This window comes from Rissa tridactyla, chromosome 5 (genome assembly GCF_028500815.1).
Source record: "Rissa tridactyla isolate bRisTri1 chromosome 5, bRisTri1.patW.cur.20221130, whole genome shotgun sequence".
In the NCBI taxonomy this organism is placed as follows: Eukaryota; Metazoa; Chordata; class Aves; order Charadriiformes; family Laridae; genus Rissa; species Rissa tridactyla.
The window spans coordinates 78,683,116-78,691,845 of record NC_071470.1 but is presented as its reverse complement, the minus strand read 5'-3'; the positions used below and the strand labels follow the sequence as shown (position 1 = coordinate 78,691,845).

The 8,730-nt window shown below is 46.2% G+C and overlaps 1 long non-coding RNA gene across 1 annotated transcript; it reads right to left on the bottom strand.

Moving 5' to 3' along the window:
* Positions 1-348: 348 nt before the first annotated feature.
* On the bottom strand, positions 349-1,881 carry LOC128910173 (uncharacterized). Its single transcript, XR_008466637.1, has 4 exons — positions 1,705-1,881; positions 1,444-1,509; positions 1,198-1,266; positions 349-458 (listed from the first exon to the last, which is right to left on the bottom strand). It is a non-coding gene; the product is annotated as an uncharacterized LOC128910173 (long non-coding RNA).
* Between the last annotated feature and the right edge of the window lie 6,849 nt (positions 1,882-8,730).

The window sequence follows — 8,730 nt, the reverse complement described above, 5'->3', positions numbered from 1 at the left end:
TTGCAAATATTTATACATTTTATTTCGCAATTACTACGTGTTTTGTAATTATTTGTAAACTAATATTTTCTGTAAATATTTATTTGTAGAGATAGCGATTTGGCTGTCCATTAGGGGGGGAAAAAAAAAATAATGTTACTTTTCTCCATTTGTGCAGCCACTCTTAAAAAAAGATAATGGTACCTCTCTTCAGAGCTGGAATAACGGAGGCAGCTCCTTCCCCTTTTTTTTGTCAGAAGTCAGCCCTGTCCCATATGCTCAGCATCAGTGAGACAGCACCCTCCAAATTCATGGGTTCACCACTTTGTTCTGACTTCTCAGAAACACGGAAGAAGCGAAAAGCCTTACCTTTGCTTTTCACAGTCATTCGCTCTCTTCTGGTAGCTCCAAGAAAGACATCACGAATTTAGATTGTGAGCTGGTGGCGAGCGTCCTTGGCTAGTTCAGATGGAGGACCCCTGGTTAATGAGCATAATACACTTGTGAGTAAAGGAATATTTGTTTAAGACATCATCAAGCATTCACTCCAGGAGGTGTGGTGGCCCTGTGGGTGCTTGGTGTCCGCCGAGCTGCTCTGAGCACTTCTGCAGGTAGCAGGCGGGCTTTTGCCACGGGAAGGGATTTTTGCCGTTAGGGCAGTCTTGTGTTCAGGTCCCCGGTTTATTGCAGCAGAATAATTTGACAGGGTTTCATTATACCACCTGTGGGGCTCTTGACAAGCAAACACACCATCAAGTGAAAACAGCAGGAAGTGTCCCGCAGACTGAATCTCTTGTTCATTTTGCATTTCTCATTTTCCTGGCGTGCTGCGTGGTGGTAGCCCTTTGCAATAAGGAAGATTGTCGTCTTTCTGTCACTATTCTGTCAGCCGCCTCTGGGGAATCAAGAATCAGATGAGAGGTACGGCTTTCACTAGCCAGTATTGGCATTGCCCTGCTTCCGTCTGACAGCAAATCCCCAGATCTTCCATGTGGGTTTATTATCCATATCAGAAGCCTCTCCGTTTTGCGGGCAATGATTCAGGGGAGCGGGACATACGCAAGGACACTCCAGAAGACGGCGTCAGGCTGGGGAAAGAACCACGCAGCGCAGGTCAACGCACTTAGCGTGTTTGTCCTCATTGATAGATAAATTTTGACTCATGTTTTCGTACACTTAATTTCTCAGCAAATAAAGCTACTGACTGAACTCACTCACCAGATGTCGATCCCTACTGTCAATCAGATGCTCGGCAGTACAAATCCCAGCAGTGGCCAATGCTACAGGCTTTGGAGAAAAAGATATTAAGAACACAAGTAAATCTCAGTGTTAAGGAAGCTTTCCCCCATCCCACCGTGCTAAAGCTTACTCTTCACCGTTACATCCAGCTCCCTACCTATTTCCATCCTACCTTCCCGCACCATTGGATCCCCAGGTGCTTACGAGGCTCGCTGGCACGCATACCTTTTGTGCTTTCCTCATGTTTTCCTCCAAAACGTAACTCAAGATGGAATTATTCAGGAAGCACCACTGGAAGAGAGCAAAAAAAGAGCCTCTATTAATTTCATGACTGACAGAAAGCAAAACCACGCAGTACATACCATCCAACAGATCCCTTTCCAGAGTCTATCACCAAGAACTGGATTGACACCAACGCAACGCCGGTGACCCTCACGAAGGAAAACATGCTGGGCATTTTCTCATTGCTGAACAGTTTAAACATACCAGGCTAGCTGCAGTGCCAGAGCTTCCTTCAGTCGGGGCTTCACTCTACAAGAACAAGCATTTAGACCCTGTTCTAGGAAAAAGAAGAGCAAAGGTGAGCTCGGGCACGTAAATATTCCCCATAAAGGCTATGGGACAGCTAGTGTGCTGGAGGGCAAGCCTGCGGTAAAGTTGGGAACATGTTTTCTGGTTTCTTTTCTAACTGGTCTTGATCTCTGTCACCCTTCAGTGGTAATGCCAAGAGCATGAAGGAGAAGAGGAATACGCACCTCCCCGTGATTTTATCTATCCCCACTAAAAACCATCAGGCAAACTGCCCCAAACAGCCTGTGAGGCCACCGGACCCCTGGAGCACACTCGCGTTGCACAGGTACTCTCACAGCAGCCGTAGGATGTGCTACAGCACTGAGAAAATAGCTGCAATATGTGAAATTCTGGTCATCTTGGGAGACCTGCCAAATTGCTCAGGCTCAGAGCTCCAGATTCATCTATCGTGAAGACCTTGTCTACAAGGTAGCTTCCGCATCAGATAAAATTCTATCTGATGACATTTTATTTTAGAAAGCGCCATCCATCCAGAGTAAATGAACCTTTTCTTTATAATCTATTTGGTCCGTCTCCAGGATGTGGCAGAACACTTTGTAAATGGGGATGTTACTGAAAACATCTTCCATGTCGAAACTTTTGTATTCCCTCGTGTGCCTCGGCCGCGAATGCCACAGGCTCCCATTTCAGAAGCGACATGAAATCTCTAGTTTACATTTGAATTTAGTTATACGTCAACTGTCTTTCTGAGCACTCCTTTTGTAGGAGAAGAGTGATCGAAATTACTTCTGTAATCGAGGAGTGCGGTCTATTCTACTTCTTTGTTATAATCAGGAGTTTGACAAAATATTTTTCTCTATGCCTTTGGCCAGTAAAATTATTTAAGCCATCAAGATTTCAGTCAAGCAGCATAAGAGGCTATTTTCCTAGCTTAGAGTAATGACCAGAAAAGCCTCTATACATCTCTGTTTATTACAGACCTCATTTACTCCGCTATAATGCGAATACTAAACCAAAGTCCAAAGCCTATGAAAGTCACGTTTTCCTACATGAGGAAAGCAAATTTTGTTCTTCTGAAGCATCTGAGAAGGTACAATATAACTCCGGCAGGAATAGACTAGATGGTTTTAACATTAACATGAGAAGATAATAACAACAAGACTTGAAACTCACCTGTGCGGAAGAAAGCTGCAGACGCGCAGCGTGCCTTGCAGACAAGAGACTCGGTGACATTATTTGATACTGGGATGAGCAATAGCCTCTAGGGAGAGCCCAGGAAAGTCCTCCTCTCATCATCGAGGAACTGGAGAAAGAAACAGACCGTGAGAGGTCACTTAATCCACCCTTCAGCCCCAAACTGAGTACAGATGCCCCTACGGCATTGCAGAGAGGTGCCTGACCCATCTGCCTTGAATAATCAAAGACGATTCCCAACACCAGAGCCCTCCCTGCAAGCACTCACAATGCCTCCCTGGCCTTGACATGGCCCCTGGCTTCCCTCATGCCTAGCCAGAACCTTTCTCCCTGCAAATTAAGCCCATTATTTTGGTCTGACCCCGACCCCACCCCCTCCCCCGGTTCACTCCAGAGGGTAGCCCCGAGCCCACCTCCACGTGCCCCGGCAAGGCAGGGAGGGCACGTGTTGGGGAATGTTTTCTGCCTTGTATTGAAGGGCAGGAAGTTTTATGCTTTTATCCTTCCTGAAGATGAAAAAGATGCAGTATCCTACGTGTCGTTTGGATAACATCTGGATTTCTCAAGGGCTTTTCTAAAGCCATACCAGACTCCTGCACTCTTTAACCTCCTTCCCATAGCTTTTCCCTTTATTTTGTTTGCTTTTGTCTTTGTCACAGGGGATTTCTTATCTCTTTGGGTGTCTTCATAAGTTGAAGATGTCCGCAGCAATGGAACTCCAAGAAATGAAAGGCAAAAAAACAAGGTTGCAAAACCGTGCGCTTAATTTCACAGTCCAGTTCCTCAATATGGAAGACAGAAATGTCTCTCTCCCACATCCTCCAGCCTCACAGGCTTATATTGTTCAGCAATTTATACTCATCAACCACTTGACACACATTTTCACGGATTAAACTTTCATCCCAGAGCCTAATAAAATGCCAAGTGACAATGCAAAATTTATTAAAAGTTGTTTTTTTTTTTTTTTAAAAAAAACAACCCTCTATCACCAATTACCTGGCCGCGTGCAGTTTCACTCTGGGTAACAAACATTTAGTAACCATGATTTAACACACACATATAGTACCTGCACCCAAAAACTTCTGAAGTTTGAATTCACTTCAGAAGGGTGAGGATTTCACTCGTGTCATTTGGGGATACCTCCACCAAGGCCAGCACAACAACCCTGTGGCTGGAGAATTAGGCCCTGGGGCTTTTCAAACCTTTCTATCCTTGCCCAAATGAGCGATGGACCGGAGTATCTGCAGCTTTTGTCTTTGCAGTGCAGCTTTTTTTTTTTTTTTTTTTTGGAGAAGTTCGCCCTTGGAACTTCAGGCAATACCTAGGATGTGTTTTAATCTTCTTCGTAATCATTTTTGCTATATGAGCAGTCAAATAGCACAATCTGGTATGGGTAAATAGTCCACCGTATTAATGAAACTTGAAGCAAAAAGCCTTGCTAGAACAAAACGACATATTTACAAACAAAATCAGGAGGAAACGTGTCCTTGGGGGGAATCCTATCTGGCACACGAATGGTCTCACAATAAACTGCACTGATACGGCAGGATGGTTTGTATACGGGTTAAATGGAAATAAGAAGTTGGAGTCGAAACCCTTCACTCCTGCGATGATCTGGTTCATCTCTGCTGATAAACGCCCCGAGGTGCCACTTAAGCAATAAAACCTGGAGTACCTTCCCCCCCACCACCTTTTTGCATTTAAATGCATCCAAAATCTCACAAAAATGGTTAATCACGGAAAATTTTCACCATTCTGTTTCAAAAAGAGGATCTCACAAAAAAAAAAAAATCCTGCTTGAGATCCAGGCCTGGAGCAAACTCAGACCAATTATCAATTATCACCAAATATCAGCTTAATTTGATTTTACAACAGATTGATGAAACTATTTAAGATTTTTTGTCTTAGTATAAAACAACAGTTAAGAGGGCATCTCTAAAAAACAAAACATTCCCAGGTAGTTTGTAATGAGCCACATTTCCTCTTGAGCCTTTAAAGTTTTAACTCACTTTTTTTTCCTTTTTTAAACTATCATAGAATCCATTTGGGTTGAAGACGAATGTCATAGAAAAGCCATTCAACAATGCCACCCATGCTTCGAACAACCTTCAAAGTCGCCTTGAGGAGGTTAGTGTGTTAATTTATCAGCGACAAAATCGTATTTGCAATATTCGGCGACTTCCACGCCGTGACTCATTTGCATCTTTCCTGAGTAAGAGCAGAGGAGAGGAACACACTGAAGTCTTGAAACGGCAACTGTCCTTCAGTACTTAATACCTGATTATACAAACTACTCAAAATACAGTCTACGCTACTTTTGCATCCAACAGTAAGGGAGAATATATTGAGAAAAGGTGCTCATTTCTCACCCAGGAAGTGAGGAATTCCTCAATACAAATAATAATAAAAAAAAAGAAGCCGGTGGCAATTCAGTTTAACAACGTGCACGCCTTCTTCGAGAGCGAGGATGCAGCATAAAGGGGTAAGACACAACCTCTCATACCTTAAAATCAACCAACCCTGCCAAAGGAGAAGCATGGCATCTTGCATTTATTTTTTAAGGTTGACTTCCCCGGTAGATTAGAGAAACTGGTAACTTGTGTTTGTCCACGCGTGCAAGCACATGTCACACACACACACAGCCCCCCAGCCAAAATAAATCTCTGCTTGCAGATCCTGGCTATGTTTTTATATCATATTTCTTTGCCATCAGTAAGTCCTTTCACAGCTGCATTTACATCCATCTTTTCTTCAGATTTAAAGTTGAAAACGCTGCAGAGCTGCCGTAGATTAGCAAAAACAAGGCCCCATCCTCGGCACAACACACGGGCTGCAATTTCATCCCCGAGATTCGGCTGCTCCCCTTGAATCGTGCTTTTGTGTTTTATAGCATCAACAGAAACATCTCACTGAATTGCCACCTTGTACTCGGTTACAGACAGCACTCAGCATTATCCGGCTTTCCGCGAAACGGCATCTCTGAACATATCCCCACTACGCTGGGAAGAAAAGCCTGGACGGGGCTGGAGGAGGGAGGAATGCTTTCTTTTTACTTTTGCAGAGCCAGAGTCAGCATGATTTAGTCCCCCAGATTCCATTTCAGCAATAGAAGCATCTCGTCCCACACCGCGATCGGGTACATCGCAGGACAACAGCGGTTGTCGCAGGCTACCACGGGCTGATTATTTAGGATGAAGCAGACTGGAAATAGGAGTGATACTATTAGTTCCTGTTTCGGGAAGATGGTTGCGATTCATCCCTCTGTTCTGGGAGTTCACCCTGAGCAGTGATTGTTCAGGAGCAAGGCTCTGCCAGGATTTCGTACGAGGGGAAAGGCTTGTTCACTCTTTGGAGATGTGGCACCATCCCAGAAAACAGCAAGACCCGAAAACAGCAGCTAGCATTTGCCAGGAAGATTTCTTCTAAAAGAATTATTTCATATTCTGCTAATGAAAAAAAAAATATTATCCTTATCTTTCACCAGCCTTCAATGATTTTAAGAGTCCCTTCCAACCTAGACAATTCTATGATTTTATTCGACTCCAAAGTCGGGCATATTAACGGCGAGGATTTTTGCCTCTGCCAGAAAAGACCTAATTCTGCCCTCAGAGACTTGCACAACCCACTTGATGCAAATATGAAATTAGCGAGAAAGCAAATCCTCTGCACCACAGTGATCCTGTAGCAGAAAGGGAACACAGGGACACAGAGGGCTTCGCTTTATGCGTTACCGACATCATTCACGTTATCCGTATTTGATTTAAACACACATTTCAGAAGAGTATTAACTCTCTGGAGCACGTTCCTGGCCCAGAAGTAGAAGGGTGAAGCTCTGCCCCTTGCAGTTCAGAATGAGCAGCGGAACGAAGGAGCCACCCCAGGGACCCCAAATCTGGACACCCCCCCCCGCCCAAGCCCTGCAGTGCCCGGCTGTGCGACAGCAGGTGGCAGCGCAGCCCCGGCCAAGGACGGCGACGCGGTGAGGGGGGGAAAGGGGAGACATGGAAGGGGGAAAAAAAAAAGAAAAAAAGCAGCGGGTTTCTAACAGGCTGCCCGGGGGGGGAGGAAAGCAGCCCTGCTGCGGGAAAAGCCCCCGTGGGATGGGGGTGTTTCCAGCCCCTGAAAAAAGCAGCTCCGCAAAGGACGCGGATGCGCAGATGAGGACACGGACGCAGGTGCGTGCATTTGTGTTCCACCTCATCCCCGACAAGAAGAAAATGTTTTTTTGAATGAGGAATACAAGTTTCCAAACAAAAAAAAAATGCCATAAGCTAGGAGTTCAAAGAAAAATATCAGCTTGTTTTGTTTACGTTTAGGCCTTTTAAAGTCTTTTTAAAGCAAAATAGCATGCATTCCTGAGGAAAGCTATCCTTTGAAACAGACAGCAGGGAGAAGCAAAGCCTCTGCTAGGAAACAGAGGACCAGACTGTTTGAGCAGTGAAAGCTTTTTGCCAACTTATTTCCAAACCCCGAAATGCCTAGACGTCGAGGTAAAAAGGGTTTTTCAAATCCGTGTGCGTGTGGCAGGAGGCGCAGGTCGCCAGTTTATCAAGCTCCAGGGTGAAACCAAGAAGCATTTTCCTCCCATAGCTCCGTTTAAAAGACCGTTCCAGTCCCGCAAGATAAAAATCGTAAAGTTACCAACAAAAATATTCTCCTAGCCAACTTCTACCCATCTGTTTTTGTCTCAGCATCATTCTTTGACTAAAATACCTGCCCCAAGCCCTTTTTCTGTTACACTGCTGTATATTCTTAGCTCCTCCTGCCTTTGTCTTCTGGCTAGACCAAAGAAGCTGGGAACTGGCCTCTCCTTTCCTGAAACTGATACCTTCAGTGTCAACAAACTCTTTTTTTCCCTTTCACAAAATGCTCGGTTGCAAGTTGCCAGACAGCTCCCGCTTCGGGTGCTCCCGCAGCCGGGGATGGCCCAACTTCTCCTATGGCTTGTCCCAACCCTGCCTGAGCTGTGCAGCGGGACAGGACGGACCCGTGGTCGTCACCACCCCCCAGATCACGGGTTCTGGCAACGCCTAGAGCAAAGAGCAAGCATTCAGACACCGCGCGGGCGCCACGCAGCAGTTGTGTGAAACAAGGCAACCTTGACCCCAGTCAGTCACAGAATCATAGAATGGTTAGAGTTGGAAGGGACCTTAAAGAACACCCAGTTCCAGCCCCCTGCCCCGGGCAGGGACACCTCCCACCAGCCCAGGTTGCTCCAAGCCCCGTCCAGCCTGGCCTTGAACACCTCCAGGGATGGGGCAGCCACAGCTTCTCTGGGCAACCTGCGCCAGGGGCTCACCATCCTCACAGACAAGAATTTCTTCCTAATATCTCATCTAAATCCACCCTCTTTCAGTTTAAAACTGTCACCCCTCGTCCCATGGCTCCCCTCTCTTACCCAGAGTCCCTCCCCAGCTTTCCCGCAGCCCCTTCAGGGACTGGAAGGGGCTATAAGGGTACTCCCCAGAGCCTTCCCTTCTCCAGGCTGAACAACTCCAACTCGCTCAGCCTGTCCTCACAGCAGAGGGGCTCCAGCCCTCGGATCATCTTTGTGGCCTCCTTTGGAGCTACTCCAACAGGTCCATGCCCTTCTTATGTTGGGGGCCTCAGAGCTGGTCACAGTCACAGTACTCCAGGTGATGTCTCCCCAGAGCAGAGGGGCAGAATCAGCTCCCTTGCCCTGCTGGCCACACTTCCTTGGATGCAGCCCAGGATAAGGTTGGGTTTCTGGGCTGACAGTGCACATTGCCAGCTCACGTTGAGCTTCTCATCAACCAACACCCCTAA